Source organism: Lissotriton helveticus, chromosome 5_1 (assembly GCF_964261635.1).
Source record: "Lissotriton helveticus chromosome 5_1, aLisHel1.1, whole genome shotgun sequence".
NCBI classification, from domain to species: domain Eukaryota; kingdom Metazoa; phylum Chordata; class Amphibia; order Caudata; family Salamandridae; genus Lissotriton; species Lissotriton helveticus.
Window position 1 is genome coordinate 1,058,353,303 of NC_136065.1, and position 25,038 is coordinate 1,058,378,340.

A 25,038-nucleotide genomic window follows, 5' to 3' on the forward strand; every position below is an offset into this window, starting at 1 on the left:
ATATGTCTATCACTGGGCATTTGGACAACCCCCCTGTATGGAAAGAATTTAAAGGACCAGAGTAAAGGTCCCAAGGAAATGGAGGGTTGAGCTTGTGTATTTGGCAGATTTTTTAGTAGTTATTGATGTTGATCTCAATACAAAATAGCTTTTAAGTTGAACATTAAGTCAGTGCTTAGTCAAAACTACTGTATGATGCACAAGTTAAAAACTGAGTGATGAGCACAGAAAAGAGAATTAAATGATATGGGAGAAGGGACTGGTGAATACAGAAAAGAGAACCCCGAAGTCTACTGTCCTGCAAAAGGTCATTTATGAATTAATTGACAAGGCAGGGAAATAGTTGACATAATCCCATTAGATGAATAAGGAAGAGGGGTTGCAGCATGGAATAACTATAAAAAATACGTAAGGACATTCTAGTTGAAATGAGTAAAATAACTAAGGAACTAAGGTATTTGTGAAATACTGCAGCTCATTTTATAAAGCGCAATAAGCCTTTGTGTGGGAGAATATCTTCCTTGAGGATTACTCACTTAAAGCCACAACGCAGCTAGACCAGGCACGGCGAGGCACAGAAATGTAACCTGTAGTAAAACAAATGCGCAATAGGAAATCACGAGAACTCAACTGCGTCTTGTCTGAATTCCTTAAAAATAAGTTCTGATATTAAGCTTTGCTGGCTTGGTGGTTTAGAGACTGGAAGCAATCCTCACTCTGAACATAAAGTATGGGCATATTACACTGATCATGAAAAGGATCAACCTACGGATGAATTCTTTATGTACTGTCAGATATCCTTTAGGAATTATGAGACCACAATGCTGGCTTATCAACAGTGCATTTGGGCAAATTCGTGACATTTGAAAACGTATATATCAGAGGAGAAGCTGCACTTATATAGTTTAGAAGATGTTTGCTGTGGCATAACTTGTCTTCTCTTGGGAGACGGAAGTTGAGAAACGGAGAAGAGCACTAGGATAGGATATGCTATGCAGGCAAAGGACATACTCGGGTATACATTCTTCAAACTTTAAAAAAGAAAGAAGAAGTTAATTAAGGGCATGTTCAAATGTGCAAACTAGATATGTATTATCTTTCTGGAATAGTAGCTATGTGTGCTGTCATTTTTCATTGTTACGGAGATCAAAAGAAATATATGAAAATAAATATTGAACAGTGTCTGAATAGTTTACGTCCATATAGTTGATGAACACGTATCGGCAAATTGGTAATATTGTAACTAACTTTTCCCGTAAAAAACGTAAGTATGAATCCATGTCGAATTTACACCCAATACTGTTTGAAACGTTTTTCAATGTAAAAGGACGTGATGTGTATGCTACGAAATGTAGACCATAGTTTGAAAGAGTGTTAGTGATGCGTTTACTACGTGACCATACATGCAAAAAAAAGAGGGAAGGAAGCCTAGTAAAGGCACGATAAAAGATGCTGTATTGCCTCATCTGCAGTTTCTACTAAACTAGTTCAAGATAAGCTAGATCTCACTGAACACCTTACACATAGATTTCAAAACCGGGACATACTGACAACTTTATTGTATATGAGAAGGGCTCCTGCTTTTAATGACTGCATTGGCCTGACTGCAAGAGACATCTCACCTTCAAGGTTTCGATGACAAATTTTGGACCTTTCACAGGGAGACGGACTATTCCCTAAACAGGTAGAGAGAGACTGAATGCATTCTCAACACATAAATGGAATGTTGGAGAAACACTTGGTGTAGAACCTATGTGATTTCCTTTTGACAGTCTCAATGGCTAACAAACTTTCACTGATATGGAATACATTTTCTAATATCTCGAGGAACTGCTAAGTGTATCTATCTCCCAAGAGTCATGAAGTCCCTTTGTTCATCCAATTATTGTTTCATGTACGAAGACACATTATCTTGTTCTGTTAATCTTCTACCATATGCTCAATGACAATACCTTCACTTATGTTATATGTCAGAATATTGTGCGCAAACATTATTGTCATTCAAAAATATCATAGCCAGAATATCGACTACCACAATATCATATAATTAAGTATATATAGTTAAGTGTAGAATTACGATTCTTAACTCCACATCTACGTACCTTTAACTTAGGATATATAAGATGTATGCATACCTATATTTAAATATGTTGATTCTACACTTCTCCATATATACTTTAATTCAAAATATTGTGGTAGTTAATATCATAGACACATTCTTTTCACCTTTCATAAATAAAAAATACTACTTATGCACTGGCTGGGTTTGAAATTGTGATACACCACAAACAATTATGTTTTAGGGGATTTAGCCTTTTATTTGAACTTGAGGCTGTTATACCATATTTGGAGATTAAATTACTCCTGTTCGGGTATAGATTCTGCGTTTATATATGTATGTAAATGTTCTTTCTACTGTGTGAACTTATCCAGCACGGTGCTGTAGATGGTCAAAACCAAGCTTAAAGGTGACTAGTAATAGGAAAGGAACCTGAGATGTGGACTGTTATTGCATTGTCCTGTAACGTTTTTTAATGAGGTGAGTATTCAACTCTTTCCTAAATTGGAGCAGTGTTGGGGCAGTCCTGATGGATACAGGAATGTTGTTCTACATCATGGGTGCATAGATGGAAAAAGCATGTTGCTTTGTGTTTTTTTTTAGGTCTCGCCTACGCAGCGAGCATGTGCTGCAGAGTAAAGAGACCTTTAGCTATCGATTCAGTTTGGCTGCCAAAAACATGCAGGCATTGCATTGCCTTCAATGTCGACTCGTGCACGTTTGGGGATTCCCTTGCGGTAGCGAGCTTTGACATATGGTTCCTGCTCGCTCCCGCAAGGGAATCCGGCACAGGCCTCCTCCTCTCTTCCCCTCCCCCTGCTGCCTCCTCCTCTCCTCGTCAGCGCGAGGTGCGCACTTGTCTTTTTTGGATCCATTTCACAGGGAAGCAACTAAATGAAAGAAGGAAAGGGAGGTTTTGAACCGTTTCTTAAAGTCATGGTTTTCAGTAAGTGAGGAGCAAGACAGAAAGAGAGGGAATAATAGGAAGAGAGGAGTGGGTGCAGCTGCCAGCACAGATAAGAAGAGGACGTTGTCCGTGTCTTCGCTGGGCAGTAAGGAAGAGACCTTCTCTACCCGTCCCCGAAAGCAAGCCGAGCCTTATCTGAATGCCTTTGCTATTTCTGCCATCCTGGGACACAGTTTTGAAAAGAAAAAGATGGGGAACGGAATCTTATTTAGCAGTACAAGACAGTGCTAGCACCCAATGACTTGTAGGTTCTGATTGTCTCCTTTTTAGGTTTCGCCTAAGTGAAAGCCTGCGCACTGCGCAGGCTTTTCACGCAGGTGAAATCTAATGTTAGAAACAGTGTGGCTTGGAATCCGCCCCTCTGTTCCATTGGCTAGCTCCATAAATGGAGGCTAGCCATTGGAACAGAGATCTGTCCGTCATGGCCGGACCAGATTCGTGGGCGTTCCCTCGATTTCTTCCCTCTCCACCCCTTTCCGATCGTCATCGCGGCCGTGGGCGGGGTTTATTTTTTGTTGTTGTCCAGGTTTGTTTTGGCCATTCCGCGGCCGACCGCCAACGGAGGAAGTCCAGGTCCAGGTGAGTGCTTTCCGTGTGCCTTTTCGTTCCCGCCCCTCTCCTCCCGCTGTCCGTCTTCCCGTTCCTGCCCCACCCCTCCCGCTGTTCGTGTCACCGTTCCCGCCCCCCCCTCCCGCTGTCCGTTCCTGCCCCCTCCCGCTGTCCGTGAGCGCGCCCGCCCCCCCTCCCGCTGTCCGTGAGCCCGCCCGCCCCCCTCCCGCTGTCTCAACACTCCCAATCTGAAGCCACGTCGGCATGGCTCCTGAGGGGCAGACTCGGCGCAGTTAGGAAGAGCGTCCTACACAGCCCCACTGAAGACTAAGGCCGGACCAACATGCACATCACTAAGGGAGAAATGCGCCTGGTACTGCGACAGCTCAGCTGGCTAAAGTGCCTGGCACAGAGCCCGGAGCCTCACCTACACATCGCAGGCTCGAATCATGGAGCCATGGTGTGAAAAAAGGTGGGAGATACCACACATGGTCCCCGTTCCAGCGAATGCCCCTCGAGTCTGTCATATGCTATAGACATTAAAAGCCTATATCGGTGCCTGCGCCCAGCCTCACTTTTCTCAGTAGTGCACCTCCCCAACACCGCAACCTATACCCCTTGCACACTCCGTACATGGGATGTGTCTTGGAACCCGAGGCCACCGGAGCGCTTCGGTCTCATCAGGAGCATGGAGCACTATACTGCACCGTCATGTGGACTGGGGGATGGACTCCCTCAAACCTGCCCAAGACGTGGAGTTCGTGCTCGGTCTGACCCCAAGGAACGGAGCCCCTCGGAGTCATGGCTGAGGGCCTGGTTCATTAACCCGAGGGGAAACAACATCAGGGATGAGGGAGGGGCGTAGAGGTAAAGGGGCACAAGGATGCGCCCTCTATGCCCGGCAATGCAGCTCAGTACACTTCAAACACCGTTTCGGCGTCAGTACAACGACGGGTACCCTCACCGGGCTCAGAGGGCAGGAGGGAGGCACAAGCCTTGGAGGTACCCTCGCCAGGGCAGGAGGGAGTCACAAGCCTTGGAGGTACCCTCACCATGCTCGGGCACCGCCCGTTCCCCTCAGCTGGAAGCACAGGCCTTGGATGTACCCTCACCAGGCTTGTGTAGCTTGGGGAAGAGAGGGCACCTGCCCTGGCATGAGAGAAAACACTACAGAGCCCCCTGGCACGAGGCTAGGGGGAAACAATACACAGTCCGGCGCTGAGCTCTGCCCCACCCACAGCCCTGGCCGCGCCCTCCACCCTTTAAGGAGTGAATTTCGCACTATCCAGGGTCCCCCTCCCACAGGCCCAGAGCCCGCCCACTTCACACCGGGAGCGGACGCATTCCGGGCGAACAGGCTGCCAAAGAACTAACAACATGTGTTTGCCCAGCCGCCGTCTTTATTGCTTTTGTATTTTACACTTTGTTCCGACACCTGGAAAAATTGGCAGGGCCGGCGCCTGGAAAACTAATGAACCTCGTTCATGGCCGCGGTCACAGCCCAAGTCACGGTGCCTTCTGTGTCCTCGTTCACACCCTGGAGGGCGTCCCCATCATGGCCGGCTGTGTGAGCCCCTGCACGCACAGCGCTACGAGGCCCTGGCAGTGGCACTAGCGGCAAACACAGCGTTTCCACAAGAAGGCTCATCAAGAAAATAAAGATCTGCCCTTCCTCCGGCAAAATCAGCGTGACTGACATCTGTAAACCACCGCTACGGGCGCAGGAAGGCAGGGGGATTAAAACACATCAGAAGTGACGGCTCAAATAGGTGGAGGTTCTAATGGAAAATAAACAGACCCGACCTTCTGCGGCCCCAGACCGGTCTGCTTGCACTCACCGGCCGGGGGACTCGACCTTAAGGGGAGGTGGGGGTGTTGCCCTGCTCGAGGTTGCTTCCTCGTATTCCAGCACAGTGGCCTACCCCCAGGCAGAGGGAACCAGTGTACAGTGACCCCCGACAACGTCCGGAGCACAGGGGGCTCCAAAAAGGGTGGTAGCATAACTGTACTGATTTGTGGGAGTTTTTAGAACTTTGGGTAGGGCACACCTAACTGCAAACAGCTGTGGGGCGTTTTATTGCGAACATTTTATAGTACCCAGAGCATTTACCCAGGAGGTGTAAAGATCAGACACTACTCTGAGGTCCTTAGGGGAATTGAAAAGTGGCGACAGTCAAAGGGAGGGTACTAGCTAGCGCCTACACGTGTATTTTCTCATTGGCAATTCAAAGCACCTGTCAGTCAAATCATTTGATCAGAATCTCACATCTGGTGAAATGAGAGCGCCATCAGCAGCAGCCAGCTCTCACCTTCCTAAGGCCAGCAGCTCCGTCACTACTACATACTTCCTTCAATCGCATAAGTGGGAGCGACGCACCAGGTGCAAAAATTCCACTTTACACCAAATTATAACTTGAAAAAAAAAAACACCCACAAGAAAATACACATGGGTGGCATAAAAAAAACCAAGAACATACAAGGGTGGCAGAGGGTTACACCAGATGACGCCATGTCCACTCCCAGGCACTGCCTTCACAACTAAAGTAATAGCCCCCCCCCCACCGATGCGTTTTTAAAGGTTGTCAGCTACCACTACAACTCCCAGAATGCAATAGACTAAATTACACCAGATGACGCCATGTCCACTCCCAGGCACTGCCTTCACAACCAAAGTAATAGCGCCCCCCCCCCCACCGATGCGTTTCAAAGGTTGTCAGCTACCACTACAACTCCCAGAATGCAATAGACTAAAATACAGGGGTGAGCTGATGTGTTAATGGCACCAGGGTGCTAATAGTACTGTGCAGACTAGTGTGTAGTGTGGAAACAGATGTGGAAACTAGTGCTCCGGCTGTGGGCAGCACCTGCTGCCTCGCCCTGCTGTGCAGTGCATGGGTTAGCTTCTGTGCAGGTTGTAGTTGCTGGCTGAAGGGGCCAGTGCTCCAGTGGCGCCCTGCAGACTTATGTGGAAACAGAGGTAGTGAAATCGAATGCTCGGCCTTGTGCTCCTCCTGCTTAGCTCTGCTATGCAGGGGTCAGGTGCTGTGCTCAGGGGGCCAGGTCGTGCTCCCGCAGACGTGCTTGGAAACACCGGAGGAGGGTTTGTGTGCCGAAGGACTGACGTCCATGACCAGCCACTGACCACTTACCACCACCCTTGCAGTATTCTAGTGATCTAGTGTTGCACCTACCTGTTGTGCCACCAAAGGGGTTAACTATTATCAAAGAGGAGGGGACCGGGGGAAGGGCGCGAGCTGTTCACTGCAGCACTCAACATAAATCACCCCAGGTGCACCTCAAACGACAGAAAGAGCGAGCTTAGGCGGGGTGACTTATCAGTGTTTGTGACATGAGCCCGGCACGCTTCTGGTGTCTGCAGACGGGGGCAGGGTGGAGTTCCTCTGAGGTTTATCCACGCAGCTTTTCCAGCCATCGTCACCCCAACCGCCCTACCTCCTTATTGAAGCACACCTTACTAGGATAGGGCTTGATTGCAGGAAAGCCCTGCTCCATAACATGACCGCCCATCATCTACCCCGTCACAGTAATTCCGTTTAAGCCAGGGAGTGCATTGGTAGTAGTGTTGTACACACCACTACTGAAGCGTGCATTCCTTCTTAAGGTGCATGCTATATTTCCAGTTAATTGCAGCGCATTTTAAGGTCACATTCCTCAATTTTTTTTGCAGTTGTATATAGCGCGAGCTCCGTCCTAAGGTATGGGAGCGCTATACATGAGCGCCAGTTACGTTACACAAGGATCCAATCATTTTTTGATAGGCACGAGGAGATTAAGTGATTTGCCCAGAATCGCAGGATGTTGAGCCATTTGCCGTCAGTGTCGCCCTTCCCTACATACCGTCCCCCTCAGCGGGTCCAACGCAACTCCGCAAGGGGACTCTGCAGGACCTGTGCTCACTCATCTGAACGTGAGAGGCAGGCAGCACAGACTGTATAAGTGAAACTCTGTCTCAAGGCATCCATCTGGAAACCTGTCATCCCAGGCCACTCCAACCCTCAGATCCTGCCGTTCCTCCACTCTTGTGCCAGGTCTTCCCAGCTCCTTCGCCCACACCCAGAAGTTCTGTCACAAATACGACTCCTCTCCTCCCTCGTACACACAAACCCAGCAGTTTCACCACAGTTCTGCCTCCTCTCTCAAGGCCACCGAGTACAATCAACTATAGACAAACAGGCGGTTTTTCGTTTTAATGTATGTCCAGATTTGTGTGGCAATGTATGGTGGTGCAGTGTATGACTGGGCGTGCGAGACCAAATGAGTTGGGAAGGGAGCATGTATTGTATTGCACAGTCTTGAATACACTACCTCCTACAGGGACGCCTGCTGACTCTCCTCTTGATACTCTTCTGCAGGAGTAAATGCACAAGCCAGTTTTCATCGTAGTGCAAAATGAAAAACTGAAATAGTTGCAATACAAATCGCATTTTCAAGAGATTAAGCTATTGCCATTGTAAATGACAATGCCATTTATTTATCTGTTTTCAAAACTAACACATAAATAAAAAGTTTGTCATTCACATTGCCAATAGCTCAAACTTTTCCAAAGGCGAAACCGTTGCATTGTTAATGCTTGTTTTAAAATGTATTGGTACGTGTTTATTTACGATGGTAAAGAATACAAACTGAAGGTAAATAGTATCATGTTCTTAAGATGACATTAATTTTACTATGTTAATACGTCAGATGAACGTAAATAATATCTCGCTAGCATTAACCACGTGTTTTGTGCGCTCGGATTCAGTTTACTTGTTATCTCTGTTCAGAGTTCATGCGAATAATCCCTGATATAAATTCTCTATTTTTTGCTAGTCAATCTAGCTCTCAGTATAAACGAAGTAAGAAAAGATTGGAACCTAATAAGTAATTATAACTTTACTGTTTAACGAGTGATTTGGAGCTTATAATCGGCCCAGGTTTCTTGTTTTGATTGCGTACCGAGGTTTAAGGTTTTAAATCATGTTTTCTGCTTTTTTGATTTCATGAGCCAACTACTTTTTTCTGTGCATTACTTTTGCGCCTGCACATGTTACAGAAGTTCGAATGTAAATTGTAACAAGGTAATTTTTACAGAAGGGAAGATTTGGGCATCTTTTATCCATGCTTTAGGATTTGTCCGCCCCATTCTCGCACAAGAAAGGTTTTGGTTGTGAAACTCATGATTCCTATCCATATGTCAAATATTTGCCTAAGAGCCCAGATCCGTTCAATCTACTGACTTCCGAACTGCCCCCAAGGGTTTTCTACAATTTTTCACAGCCAGGATTGACAAATACTTACTGTTGCTTCATGGTGGCACATTATACATGTGGCTCCATAGCATAGTGGAAAGGTTGTAAGATAACCCTCTGATTACCTGGTAAATTCAGCATGCGTTGGAATATATCAAACCATATAATTGACCGAATTGTGTACCCCTCATCGGAAATGCCATGCAGGATTGCCTTTTGTCAAATTGGCACATGGTAAACAAAATTGATAATACGTTTCCTCCTCCCACTCGCATGTGTACACGTGCATTATATCTGCCTCCTCCAAGACATCATGAAGGTAAACTGTTGAAGGCTCGACTGCAAAAAGAGGATCAAAAATGTTGAAAGGATGCAAACCATTTCAGCATCTTTTACCAGATACTGAATGGAGCTAATCAATCTAAATGGAGTTTCAGGCTTCTCAGGATTAACTTTGAAAATTGTGTTTTTGATTCCCTCCATTCTAAAAAACAAGAACTTCAAACATATGTTGGGTCACTATGGTGGGCTGTATGGTTCTTTGTTGCCACTTGGCTGCTTTTTTTCCCTTGTAAGACCCTTAACCATGCCATATTTTGTATTCCCTTATCTTTCATTACTTTCTCCATGGTCTTCTGCAGGCACAGACTTCCTATTTTTTCGTGCACATGCTTCTCGATCCTCTCCTTTCACTGCACTCATCTCCTTTGGTATATAAATTAAAATTGACATTTAATGACCAAGGGATATATATGTTGATGTTGAATATGAGCTATCTTCTTGCCTACCTCAGCATAATGAATACATACTACTGTTTCTCAAGGAGATGCTTGCTCTGCTGTGGATACATTTCTGTTTCTGATGCTCTTTATCTTATGACTTTCTCAAGCACTAGTGCGACCAGGTTCTAAATAACCAAGGGTTAGAGTCAATGTTCAGTCTGAGACATGTAGTATAAAAACACTCTCTCATCTTAGTGTCTAGGAGTACTGGAACATCTTTTTGACCTATTGTTTTCTCATGCCCTTTTATCAGTGGTGGCTTGTGTCATTTGATAGTGGTGCGGCGTACAAGTTGAATACTAGTGTTGTCACAAGCATAACCATGATACATTATTAAATGATTCCTTGTAACAAAATTAGCTAATAGCATGATACTATAATAACTCGTTTTTCAGGACATTATTTGCATATTCCGTGAGATATTATTATCAAGCTTTCTCAGACACAATCACCCAATTCCTTGAGAGACTTTTAACCAATTGTATTAGAATTTGTTAACCAGTTCCTTGAGACAATGTTAACCAATTTCTTGAGGCACTATTCACTATCTCCATGTAGCACTAGTAGCTAGTTCCCTAGGACACTATTAATAAGTTCCTTGAGAATCACTATTATGCAGTAGTATCTATTAACCAGTTCCATGAGACACTATTAACCTGTATCTAGAGGTACTATTAATCAAATATGTGGCACACAATTTACCAGTTCTTTTTTAGAGTCTGTTAACTAGTTTCGACTCTATTAACCTGTTTCCTGAGGCACAGTTAATTCTCTCAAAACACTATTGAAAACCTGTTAACCAGTTCCCTGCGAGCTGTTATCCAGCTTTATGGCACACCATTAACCACATTCACAAGGGAACGCAGCAGAACGAGACACCATTGACCAGTTCAGTGATACACTTTTAACGGTTCCCTGAGAGAGTATTAACTATCTCCATGACACACTATTGAACAAGTCTCGGTGACACAGTTTTTTTAAATTTGCTATTTTTTTATTTTATAGGTTTTATAAAGCGCTAGCTAGACCCGAGTGCATGAGAGCGCTTGACATGATCGTAAAGAACACAGTATAATCAAGTCGCTTACCATGTGATGCAAGACATATTAGATTCTAGAACACACATACAAATATAAAAAGAATAATCAGCTCTATAAGATAATATTAACCAGCTCCATGAGATACTATTAACGAGCTCTGAGACTTTGTTCGCCAGTTCCATGATGCGACTAAAATCAACCAAACTGATTTGAAATTTAAATTCACCGGTTGCAAATGTCTTTTGGAAGGGTCCAATTGCAGGGCATGGTGTTTTTACAACAGGCTATATATGTCCGTAAGAAAAACATGGGAATGCTAATAGGTACCTATGTCTGGTTCCTAGATGCAAGTGGACAGTTTTTCCATATCAGTTATTTAGAGGTCCAAAATTCCATCTATGCTACCAATTAGATCATACTAATGGAAACCCTGTGTAACTCGAATGGGATCTCTACCCTATGCTCAGAGATTTGGTGTAGATAATATAAATGTTAAAAATAGCATAGTCTTTAGGTGAGTAACTCTCCAAGCTACATTGGGTAGGGACAAAGGTGACTTTGGCACCTTAAGGAAAACACAGAGCAGGCAGGCCGAGAGTGACTGTTGCTGTAAGGCAGGCAGGTGACTGTACGCCTAGAGACCGGCACAGCCTATGTGAGACAGGCAGAGTCTGCTGAGACAGGCAAATGACTGCACTCCTGGAGAAAGACGCACACTGTGACAAGCAAGAGACAGGCCGGGAGTGACTCCGATTTGAGACAGGCAGGTGACTGCACTCCTGGAGGTGGACACACTGATCAAGAAAGAAACAGGCACCATTTATGTGAGACAGGCATAGACTGCTGAGACAGGAAGGTAGCCGCACTCTTGGAGGCAGACACTCTGAAAGAAGCCAGAGACGAGCACAGCCTATGCGAGATAATGCAGAGAGTGGCTTCTGCTGTGAGACAGGCAGTAACTGCACACCTGGAGACTGACACACACGGAGACAGGCACAACCTACGAGAGATAGACCAACACTGCTGACACAGGCAGGTGACTGCACAACTGGACACGGGCACACATTAAGACAGGCACAGTCTAATAGAGACAGACCAAGACTGCTGAGACAGGCAGGTGACTGCATTCCAGGAGACTGACACACACTGATACAGGCGCAGTCTACAAAAGGCAGACAAGACTGCTGAGACAGGCAGGTGACTGCACACTTGGAAACAGACACGCACTGAGACAGACCAAGACTGCTGAAACAGAGAGGTGATTGTACACCTGGAGACGGACACATTGAGACAGGCACAGCCTATGAGAGCCAGACCAAGACTGCGGAGACAGGCAGGCAACTACACTCCTGGAGACAGGCATATACTGCGACAAGGTACAGGCTTAAACTATACCAGATAGCCCGAAACCGCTAAGGCAGCTAGGGTTCACCACTTCCGGAAACGGACATGCACTGGGAAAATGAAGAGAAGTTTGCAAGCTCTACACAGCAGAGGCAGACATAGGTTGTGCAGAAACAGACAGAAGAAGTGCAGCTCAGCAAGAGGTGGACAGGCTCCCTCTACCCTGTAGACACGCATGGTTAACACTGCAGCAAGAGACAGACAGGCTGTACACTACAGTCATAGATGCAAGATAAGCACTACAGTAAGAGACGCACACCCTGTACACTGCAGAGACAAACACAAGATAAACACTGCAGCAAGAGACAGACACAGGGTGCACTTTGCACAGACAGACAGATAAACAGTGAAACAAGAAATAGACATAAGATGTGCAGCACATAAGCGACAGAACCAGTCACCTCACAGACAACCACAGGACTTCTAAAGAGGTGCACTCCAGAGAGAGACATAGGATTAACATTAGAGCAAGACGCAGACAGAAGAAATGCCCTACCGAAAGAGACAGCCACAGGCTGTACATGGCAGAAAGACCACCAGCTAAACACCGCACACGAGCAGACACAGGCTGCTCCTGCAGACACAGGCAAAGGATGAGAATGACAGCAAGAGTCAGACACAGGTCATGCTCTGCAGAGAGACACTGGAAATACAGAGAGAGACATAATAAGTGCAGCACAAGGGACTGGTACAGGCTGCCACGCTAACGAAAGACATGTGACGTGCTCACAGAGATAGACATGGGGTGACCACTGCAATGAGCCTCAGGCATAGGATGTGCACTGCCAAAAGAGAACAAGCGTTGGCACAGCCAATAGGTCTCGCTTTTGGGACCTTACAAGTATTTAGTTATGCCGCACAATATCCTTGGTGCATCATCAACTGTTGCATGGCTAAACACTTATAAGGTCCCAAAGGCGCGACCTATTGGCTATGCCAATGCTTGTTTTATATGTTGTTGGCTGCGGATTGCATTAGCCAGGAAAACTTTTGTTTCAATATGTGATAGTACTAGACTTCTTTTTAATCTAGAGTGATCTATTTATACATTTATTTATTAGACTTATTTCTTTTCAAGTTTCATCTGCATATATAATTGTAAGAGGTGTAAAATTCGTCCATGTCACCTTTTTTGCCAAAAACTCTTCATTGGCTTTTTAGATTTACCCCCAGATACTGGACGTTGTCCATCAGGTCAGGCTCTGTATTCCAGAATTTCCTTTAACTTTATCACACTTGTTTTGAAATCTTAATGTCTAATGATTGTTCCTCGCCACTGGTTTGAAAGGTATGGCAGAACCTTTTCTGTCCTTTGCCCAATACGATGTAATTACCAGCCTTGCGGCTCTTTTACCGAAGCTGATTTTACTACATTTTCTGGAAACTGAAAACCATTTTGTTAAGTCTCTCCTACAGAAAGCTTTAATTGTCTTTAAGCAGACCTGTTGTTTCCAATAAATTATACATACCGAGAGTGGTCTTTAGAGTAGCTCATTGCTCATGATTGGATTGTTTTGTTGCCTGCCTCATATGTCTGCTTTTGATTTGATTTCTTTCCTCCGTTTTTGTGTTTTGTCCCACAGGGAGCATTTCGACCTCGCAGTGTTCTGATTGGATAAGCTTATATCTTCCCACAACATAAATGTTTTGAATACTCTCCGATACTCCCTGCCCTATCCATCCCCTGTCCCATTCCCTCTAGCTGTGGCTTCAGATCAAGGTTATTTTGTTTTGCAAGGGCCCTGCAGCTGAAAGGTGCTGCTGGGTCCTTAACATGCTGTTGCACGCTGGACGTGTACTTTAATTGTCTTTTTTAACATGTTGATTTACATTTCTAACCTGTCCATCGACCATTTTAGGGCAGCAAATATAAAAATGGCAGTCAATTGTTGTGACTTATTTGCATGCATGTTTCACAATGCACACAAACACATTGTGACGCATGCATGTACCATGACGTGGAACAGCCATGTTTGAATGGGTACCCTTTAATAGTTAACCAGTTCCAGCATTGCTGACTATTCGTGTGTGCGTCTTAATGTATGTGTTCCTTCTCCAGGGCAAACCAGCATTGGCAAAGGCAGTATCCTGGCTATTTAAAGTGAGACCGCTTGGCTTTTGCAGTGCTTCTTTTTGTCTTGTTAGCACAGGTTTCAAGATATTTGTTGTTGGTAACTGCATGTATTCTAATTGATTATAATGGGTCGTTACAAGGCTTTCTCACAGGCCAGAGGTACACCCCTGTAGTATAGCAAGGTGTCTATGTGGGCTAAATGGTTCCAGCACGGATTGTGACCAATACTGCACAGACTGTCACCCTTCAGCTACTTGTTATAAATTACAGCCTCCTCATGTCGCGTCAGCATTGTAATTTGACACTAACCCAGCCTTGTCTATTCAGCTCATGATTGACAAAAGCTTGGCCCTAACAAGGGTGCCATAGGCACCAAAGTACATGTTCAAGTTAAAATGCTTGAAAGTAACGACTGCTACTTTGCCATCAGTACTCTGATTCTCATCCCAGGTATAACTGTTCCATCCCATTGAATACTGTTTGGGTGATCTGAGGAAAAAGATATACCTGAATAGTTTGCTTAGACAATGCAAAGAGGATTTATTCCAAAACTGGGTTCCTTAACAGGAATAAAAGGACAGGTCAGCTAGGCTGAGACACAGGCTTCTTTCTCAGTACCCCTTCTCTTGACGGATGGCTTCAAGATCCAAAAATTTACTAGAATCACTCTGAGTTTTTAAACCACTCAGCCTAGGGCCAGAAAGCGGATTTAGGCAAATTGGATTCTTCTAAAGTGCACTGTATTACATACATGCTACAAGTCAGACAACATCATCCTTGAAACCACTGAACAATAGGAATAATGCCAGTGGCGACATCACTGGAATACATTAGCTAATGTATTGTTACACTTTAGTAATGATACAGAATTCTTTTATCAAAACACAGGGTCAAACTGATTTCACATAAAGATAAACCTTGCTCTGTACTCAAGTAAAAATGATATAATTGAAGAGGTATATGAGTGATACTGGTACAATTGTAGTTGTAGTTGTAATCTAGAAAACACCCTGAGGACAATGCTGACTAAACCTACCAAGCATAATAGGATTGGTGGGGACAGGTATTTCACTTGTAGGAGAAGACATCCTTTGAGTTGTATCTGGAGCATAAATAAAATGCATTGGTAAATAATGCAGTTTCAAGTGAAATAGGGTATACCACTATACCATAATCATGGAAGTTAATTCCTGTGAAAGCAGTAATTGAGCAGAGAATAGCATTCGATTTCAGACATGAAAAGTGCTAATGTTGTTTGGTATGACAGTCTTTTGTGAAATATCAATCGGGCAGGCCTGATAGTACCAGGTTTTCCCATCTAAAGATGCTCCCAGTGTCCAACTTCTCTTGCAACTACAAGGAGTCTCATTGCCCATGGAATTACCTCCTTCTTTCCTTGTCAGTCTGGTGCCAGTAAATGATCATCCATTTTCAAAATAGGCAGCCTATACATTCTACAATACTGTGGCTCACTGGATTCCCAACATGCCAAACATGGCTTTCTCTTTAGCTAAATGTAGTATATGCTGAGGTACATATACTATAATAACTGAGTTCTAGGACACTCCTTCACTTTTAAGGGTTTTGATACTATGAACATAGAAATGACAAAAGAACACTTTCACCAGGCATCCTCAGTGACTATTGAAATAGATGTTTCAACATCTTTTCTAAAAGACAACCACCCGGAAATTTCCCTTAAATTGAAAGAATTTTCCAGAAAGTAGGTTCAGCGCTGCAAAAGATGTACCACCTACGTCAGCTTTTCTTAAGTGGTGGATTTTCAAGAGGAAGGTTTTGTTTGTTGCAAGGATATCTATGTTGATCTATGCTCAACATTGTTGATGACATCCATCACTCCCTCGACAAGGGGGTGGCCTCCCTTCTGATTCGTCTTGACCTCTCTGCGGCTTTCGATATTGTTAACCACTCCGCCTTACTCAACACCCTCAAAGATTGTTGCGGCTGTAATGGTCTAGTCCTAAAACGATTCACCTCCTTCTTTCAGCATAGAACCCAACAAATTAAAATCAGCAGTTGCCTCTCTAAACCTATTCCTGTCCCCCTGGGTGTTCCTCAGGGTTCTATTCTCTCTCCCTCTCTATTTAACCTCTTCATGGAACCCCCTCCCCTCATTCTCAAGCAAGCAGGTATCAACTACCACCTCTATGCTGACGATACCCAGCTTTACTACAAGATCAAATCCCAAGCTGACATTCTGCACCTCAATGATGCCCTAACTAAGATTCAACACTGGTTCCTGCACAATTGATTTAGCGCCAGGACGCCCCTTTGCTGGGGCATCTGTGCGCTTTATAAATCCGGATAACATAACATAACATAACATAACAATTATCTTAAACTCAACCCTAAAAAAACGGAAGTCATTCTCTTCGCTCCTAAAAACAACCAGCTCCCTATCGAACTCTGGATCTCTGACCTTAAAGCTCTCGACTGCTCTTTGTCCACTTCTAGCTCAGTTAAATCCCTTGGAATAAGCATTGGCCACAACCTCAGCCTTTCTCCCCACATAACAAATGCGGCCAAAGGCACTCTCTTCACTCTTCTCTACCTCAAGAAAATGAAACCCTTCATTCCTGCTGATGACTTTAAATTAGTTGTTCGATCACTAGTACTTTCTAGATTGGATTACGGTAATGCCATTCTCTCCGAAACATCAAAAGCCCACTTAGCCCAATCAAATGTGTCCTTAACCTCGCGGCAAGACTTATTTCTGACTGTAAGCGGTTCGACCATATCTCCCCCATCCTCAAATAACTCAAATGGCTTCCCATCGAAGGCAGATCCACCTACAAGAATGCTTGCATTATGCATAAAGCCTTGCATCATCACACCCCATTATATCTCTCAGACAAAGTCCACAAAGCGGGTTGTGCTAGAGAATTGAGGAGCACAAATAATTTTGTGCTAGTACCGCCCTTGGTAAACAAGAAAGCTACCCAGTCACGCTCTTTCTCCGGAAATGTTCCCACTATCTGGAACTCACTCCCCAAAGATCTATGGTACAACCCCTCCAACCTCCTCTTCAAAAAAGATCTCAAGCGGCACCTTTTAAACAAATTCTGGGGTCCTTAATCCTGCCACCAAACTGAGTTTCACAACCTGCCCTTGATAGTTCTATGTGACTTACTACCCCCTCCTCTGTTCCTTGCTATACTTCCACCCTGCCTCTACTAGTTCTATTATAATCACTGCCTGCGCCTTCATGCTATCACCTCTCCCATCACCCGCCTCACTTCCTCCATTCCCCCACACTTTCCCCTCCTCAGCCCTGATCACCCAAGCTAGCTTAATTATTCAAGATCGGTTATTGCCTAAATGTATTCCTTATTTTCGTGTTCATGTAATTATGGTCCTTGACATATTTTTATTATTGTCATTGTCTTGCATCTTACCTCCTCGTACTAATGTTAAATTGCAATTTGTTTCTCCCCCAGCCCTTGTAAAGCGCTCGGATACCTTTGGGTCTAGATAGCGCTATATAAAACTGTTGAAATAAATTAAATAAATAAATAAAAGGCACTTGAAGAGCGAGTGAAACCTAAACTAAATCTGGAGCATTCGCCACCAATTTGGCAGCAGTGTTCTAGACAATCTGAAGATGACACAGAAGGTAGTTAGCAATGCCCAGATAAATAAATAAAAAATGTAAGGAAAAATTGATTCTGTCGGGGTTTCAATTACTTCGAACAAGTAGCAACAGCTTACTTATAACAAATATGAATGATATAATACACACCAAAATATTTAAATACAAATGTATTAAGAGAAAATCAAAAAATTAAGGCTGTCGCAATTTACAATTTCAATTGCAATATGCAGTGCTTGACTGTAGTGAAACAGTGACGTGTGGTGATTAGTGATAAAGATAGTCCACTATATACCGAAGCAAATTGGGCAAGAAAAAGGGGGACAAAAAAAAGAGAAATCATAGATGTCCTTATTATTGGCACATCTACTTAATGATCCAATGATGAATGGGTCTCTGATCATAAGCGTTGTGTAGACATTTGCGATATGCCAACGTTTCGACCCTATGTATAGTGCAAAAGTGGAATTGCATCCAGGCGTGTCTTCCGCAGGGCAGGAGGGGGGAGATGGCAGCTCAAAAGCAGTATAGCCATCCTCTAGTTAGGTTTATTCACTTAACTCTGCGTAAGATGTGCCTTCTCCACATCAAAGCCACTCAATCAGTGTTAATTAAATAAATAGCATAATGAGAGGCGGAGTCTAACGCTGAAAGACAAGCGCTGCCCCGCGGTCGCGAAAGTTAAAGAGTACTCATGCATGCAGAGTGTTTGCCTTGCGGGAGCGAGCAGCAAGGCGCGATAATTGCAAACAGATGGCGCCGCTGCTCGCTCCCGCAAGCCAAACGCTCTGCATGCACGAGTACTCATTGGAAACAGCGCAATACATGCACGAGTTTCCAAGAAAGTACAGAGCGATTCCAAGGGGTCCCCTCCTAAGGAGCGCTTGCGCGCTGCGTAGGCGAGACCTAAAAAACGAAATAGTCATCATTGCATAAAGATCCCGCCAGGAATGGCAGATGGTGATTTTTTGAGCAACTGACATTGCACATGTACAATCAGTGTGCGTAATTCATAACCTAGAGGTGCCGCAAGTCTGCCTCTGGAAACCCGACTGAGGTCGTCTGCTGTACCTCGATCAGCAGACCTTCGCACGCACAGCTGTATGTGAATCTTCTATTAGCTGGGTTCACAATCTGGAGTGCTCGCCGCATTCAACAGGTGAGAACGGATCGCGGGGCTAAAGGTCAAAAGGCAGCCTCTGGAGGGATGAAAAACGGTCCCACGGACCCCCCAGACATCCACTGGCAGGTGGATGCGTTCACTTACTTCACTTACTTCACCCGCTTGTAAGCGGGATCTCTAATCAGGTTGCCGCTTGTACAGAGAAAAACAGTTGCACTGTCTTTCTCTTGAATGCACTGCCCTGGGGGCAGTGCGAGTTTGCTGGTGCCCTGAGGGCAGTGCATGCAACATAATAGGTCACACGTTACCTGTTTTCACCTGGCGCACCTGTTTAAAGCGCGCTGTGGTGCAAACGGGAAGAGTGCGCCCTATCTGTAAAAGAGCCCCTGGTGTGTATATAAACAAGATCCTGGTAGCCTACGAGAGAATTGTTCACATTGACTGAAAAGGGCAGGTCTACTACATATAAATAGTCAACCTCACTGCTTCTGATCATTCTGAAATATGGTAATACTCTGAAATAGGTGCATACCCAGCACTGAGCTATCTGTGGTTCTGGAAATTGGCTGCACTGTGCTCTTAGACCTATTAATCTCACAATAAGAGAGTGACAAAAATATGTGTATGAGGGACACGACGCCAGACATAGATACTTTTGGATTCTAGAGCATCAGCAAGACATTGTCTGTGTACAGAAAGATCTCTCTGATCAGCCGGAGACATTGTGCACATCATCACTGCAGTAAATTGGCATCTTTTGAAAGCTTAGAGTTCAAGGGCCATTTTAAACAAAATTGGAGAGAGGGAACAAATCTGTGGAGTGCACATCCTCAGAGGCAATATAACTGAGGTAAAACTATTATAAGTAAATTGAGTTGGGGGTTCAATGCATTCCTAACATATTTCATCGATAACATTTCCCCAGATCCGCTCTCTCATGAATCCTGACCAGGTAACTCCATTCCACTAGATCACATACCTTCTCGTGTCTAACAAGAGAGCTACTTTATCGTCCATATAATCTTTCAACCACCACAAGATACTTAGATAGGAGTTTCCTCATATTGTCCCCCGAAAATGACTGAGTAAGGGAGGGGCAGTTTATTGGAGAGGACTCTTGCCAGAATCTTTGTGTTTGTATTTAATAATAAAATAGACTTATACATTTTTCACTGAAGAGGGTTTGTGCCAAGTTTTGGGATTGAGAAAATTATGGCGGACTGTGGTGAGCTGCTGCTGCATGACGCTTTTTTTGCCGGGATATGCTCTGCTCTATTAATTTTAAATAATTTGTGCTTCGCTCTGTTTATAACTTTATTTGAATCTTTTAAACTTCACTTACACTTACCTATCACTGCCCCGTTCCACCACGGCTCAGTGCCATTTGAGTGGAGGGGCGTGGTAGGAGCTCTTCGCGGCCACTCCCGGCTATCTTCTGGGTAGGGGGCGGGCTAGTTTGCCGCACTTCCCCTACTTAATGCACATGGGCAAGAGGACGCGCCGCTGGCGCACCTAAGGCAAGCCCATCTGCGCCAGTCCGTGCTCGGCCGGGACTAGGGACTAGAAACCCTGGCATTTTTCAGTCAGCTTCTGGATGTTACTCTTCTTTAATGCTGCATAATCTTCGACCCCATTTGGGCGAGACTTGCCAGGTTCTTACTCCAGATCTTCTGCTCCTGCAGTGCGTTGCAGTCAATTTTAGTGTACTTTTAATTCTCTGTTGGCAGCTGAACAGATTCAGAGTGGGGCTCAGGACTCCTCTACTAATTTTTTTTTAACCGTTTCCTCATCATGTAGTGAATTTCGCTGTTTTAGTGTGAATTGTTGTTCCCTTCCTAAACACCAGCTTCATCTGTTTCATTTCCTGATTGATGAAGATCCTGATGTACTTTTTTAACTGAGACTTGGCTTCATGATGGTTCTCCGCCTGATGTTATCTTGGCATTGCCTAACAATTTCTCCTTGTTGGGAATTAATAGGCCCCACAAAGTTGGGGGTGGTTTTGCCATCATTTTTATAACTATTTACAACTGCAAAATTGTGGACCTTCAGAATCCGCCTTGGTCTTTTCTATTCCTTTTAATCATAAATTTGCCTTCTCAGGCGCTCTTGTTTATCGCCCTCCTGGGCCTTTGCTTAATTGGCACTCAGTCTTTTGTGATTTATTGGCTCCCCATATTCTCCGTTCTGCTAACTTTTATGTGCTTGGTGACCTTAATCTCCATCTCAAGCATCTTGAAGTTAAAAAAGCCTCTACATTAATTGAGGATAATGATATTCTCAATCTTCTATTGTTAAATTCACATCCCACTCACATTGCTGGTCATCTTCTCCACCCTATTTTTAGGTCGAGCAGCAGTCTGCTTCGAGACCTATTGTTGCCCGTATTTGGGAATGTAGACACGAGAGGGGCACGAGCGCAGATTTGACCTCGTGGGCGCGCACGGCGCCGTGCCCCTCTAGTGCCTCATATTCCAGTGCGCACACAGCCAGCCCCCACACCACTGCACACACACCACACAGGCACACGTACACCCGCTGCCGCCCCCCCACCACACACACACACATACAGACAGACACGCACGCATACACACGCCGCCGCCCCTACCCCCCCTGCACGCACACACAGACACACACCCCCGCCCCATGCATCGAGAGATCTGCCATACCCCTGAATCTCGGTACTTACTAGTTAGACGCCGGAGCGGTCAGCGGAATCACCACCTCTTCCTCCTCGTACTCCGGCCCGTCTAGAGTCAGGCTCCTCTGCAGCTCCGGGGGCTCCGGGTGGAGGAGGCAGTGGTGGGAAGGCGGGCCCGGCTTCAGGGGAAGGACCGAGAGTGGCTGCAAAACCGGCAGCTTCCCCCAGACCGGGGGCGCATCCCCGCCAGCCTCCGCCAACATCGCAGGGAGCAGCGGTTGCAGGCCCCCAGCGTAGGAAACAGGCCCCCGCGGTGCGCACACTGGGAAGAGGAAAAGGGGAGGAGACCCACGGCGCACGACACGGCACAGGGAGGCGGTGCGCGCCAGGCCTCCGTCGCTGCCTGGAACGTGTGCGCGTGCTCCCCAGCCTGTCGCGAGCACGCCTCCTTCTGGCTACTAGCGTGTCCCAGCCGCCGCGGTCACAGAGCAAAAGTGGTGGCAGCATCTTTTCAGAAGTGAGTACTAGGCACACACATACTCTCGCGCTTTAGCTCACGAGTGTGTAAAAGGACATCTTGAGGCAGAATCTACCGAGCACATGTTTATACTTAACACTCAAACGCAAATACATTGTGACTGGCATGGAATTCTGAAGTTTTATTTGACATACCTGGGGACCAGGCTGCAGTATTACGGCACTAGGCAACAACTCCAGCGGCGGCCACCCACGAGTCTGCCGGGGGTTGGTAGCTTTGTAGTAAGTGTTCATTACCACGCTGGGAGCCCCGGCAGCAGCACAACACAGTCGGAGCTGCAGCAGAGTCGGGCTCCCGGCTGCGTGCTCTGGCTTCAAAAGTTTCAACTATGCCCGCCCTAGCTCTCCCACAGCCTATATGTGCACGGGATTCAAAGACAACGTGTGTCTTGGCAGGATGACTCGACAGTATTGATTTGGGAATAACTTGCTCAACTTACGAAGGCTTCCTGAGCGAATATGCTGCAGCTCCGGGATCATGCGACGTAGGAATGTTTTTACAGTGGCCGCAATGACTCGTCCATCGGCGGCAAACCGCGCCACCCGAGCATGATTCTTCAGGCCCTCAGTCCAGTCCTCGTGGTATCATGATGTTGATTCATTTTAAATTTGACCCGTGACTCCAGTCGAGGCCCCGGCCCCGCTCAGCTTCTGACCGACCTTGCCTGTTCCAAGTCTCGTGAGGTCACATCCGATCACCTGCCCCCCACGCGGGGCCACAGCCTGTAATGCAAAGACTGCTAAGGTCAGGCCCCGCCCGGGTCTCCGTAATTGGGCAGTCAGAGGCAGTGACTCACTGTACTACCGCGCCGCCGGTGGGAATGTTAATGCTAACTTTTATTTAACTATTAATTATTGTAAAAAATAAAAGGCATTGTTCTTTGTAATATCAATACATCTAAGTCATGTAAATACAACACATATTGCATTACAAATGCTAAAGATGTCACATTTGCGAAAGTTAAAACTATTGGCATTATAAATGACAAAGCTATTCATTTCGCTATTCTCAAAACCAACACATGAATAAAAAATTTGTCATTTACAATACTAATAGCTCAAACTTTCCTAATGCGAGACCTATTGCATTGCAAATGCTTGTTTCTAATCTTTCCATTATTGCACTTCCTGTCCAGCTCTGCAGGACTGATCATTTTGACAGTTCCCTTTTCCATTAAGCTTCCGGGTACCTCTTCCACTAGACCAACCTTACAGCCTAAAACTCAGAACTGGTCCAAACGTAATATGCCTTCTCTAAACAAAGTGCTTCGGGACAATATTCCTGCTCACGATTCTTCTGCTGACCAAGCTCAACTTAGTGTGCACTCTTGGCTCTCTGCCGCCACTGACGCTGTTCTACCTCTTGTCTCAAAGCCTAAGTTTAGGACACATCGCCCTGCTCCTTGGTTTACTGACTCTCTTAAACAGGAGAAAAAGGGCTGTAAAGAGTTAGAAAGGCACTGGAGGAAACAATATCTGTATGCTGCCAAACTGGAGTACTTGGGAACATTAAAGAAATACCACACCCTATGTAGATTGGCACATGCTCCCTTTTACATAGATATAATTTCTGGCTCCCAGCACTTCCTGAAAACTCTGTTTAAGGTGGTTAATAAACTCTTTGCCGCCAGTGCTTTTTTGCCTCCTCTTTCGCTCTCTTAACCTCAATGCAATGAGTTAGCATTGTTCTTTTACAACAAAGTCAAGTCCATTCACGCCCAACTTGCTGTGGATGCTATTCAACCACAGCCTCCTGCTGGTCTCTTGGCAGGTTCCTCTGAATTTTTTTCCCAGACCTCTGCGCCTGAGCACTCTGAACAGATCAGCTCTTGGCCTCTTCTGGATTTGCCTTCCTTGAAGTTGTCACTGAGCTCTATCAAGTCTTGCTCTCCTGCAGATCCCCTCCCCCCTTCTAAACTCTGTCTTTTGGACAACTCGGTCCTTCCTGTGAACCTTGATTCACTTAACAAGTCTTTAAGTACAGGTTTGGTACCGAAGGGTTGGAAGCATGCTCTTGTCCTTTCTCTATTAAAAAGGAATGTCTTGACCCGCTTAGTTGGTCCAATTTTCGTCCTTCTTGTGGTGTTTTCTAAAATCATGGAACAGCACATTAATACCTTACTTTCCTCTTTTGTTACAACATCCAGTGTGTTACATCCATCTCAGTCTGGATTCAGACATGGCCTCAGTACTGGGTCTGCTCTCCTCGGAGTCACTGAGCGTACCTTTCAGGTATTTTCTAACATAGTGAGATCGCACACGTTCGAGTTAACCTCTGGAGTTCCCAAGGGCTCTATTTTGAGCCCCTTGCGTTTTAAAATATATGTAAGCCCCTTGGCTGGCATTGCGGAGAAGTCGGCCTAACTATCTTCTCCTATGCCGACAATACTCAGATCGTCGTCTCCCTTTCCGCTGCTCAGCACCAGGATTCTTCCTCATTGCAGCTTAATCTGAATAATGTATCATCTTGGCTGACCAGTAATGCCCTAAAGCTTAACAATTCCAAAACTGAGGTGCTTATTCTGGGCAATAACCCTGAGTTTTGGAGTATTCAACACTGGTCTGACGATTTGGGCCCTGTGCCTGTCCCCAAAGTTAAAAACCTGGGCTTTATTTTTGATAAACAGCTCTCCCTTAAACCCCAGGTCTCCAGGGTAGCGTCATCCTGCTTTGTTGCTCTCAGATGAATAAAAAAATTCATCTGGTTAATCCCACTGGCAGCTCAAAGAACAGTCTTGCAGGCTCTGGTGATATCTAGGTTGGACTACGGCAACGTCCTGTATTTAGGCGTTGACAAAGCCTCTTTACATCGGCCACAGGTCATTCAGAACGCTGCTGCTTGCCTTCTTTTCCACCTGCCAAGATCTGCCTCTGCGTCTCCTCTGCTCCACTATCTTCACTGGCTTAATATCAATAAACATATTGAGATCAAGGCCCTCTGCTACATGTTTCGTGCCAAATGGGGCCTTGCTCCTTCTTACATTCAAAGCCTGCTCACACCTT

General features: G+C 45.3%; 1 protein-coding gene across 1 annotated transcript in view; it reads left to right on the forward strand.

The window, feature by feature from the left end:
- The window catches only part of ARMH3 (armadillo like helical domain containing 3), a 693,715-nt gene that overhangs the window by 381,204 nt on the left and 287,473 nt on the right, over positions 1 to 25,038 (forward strand). The window lies entirely within an intron of this gene.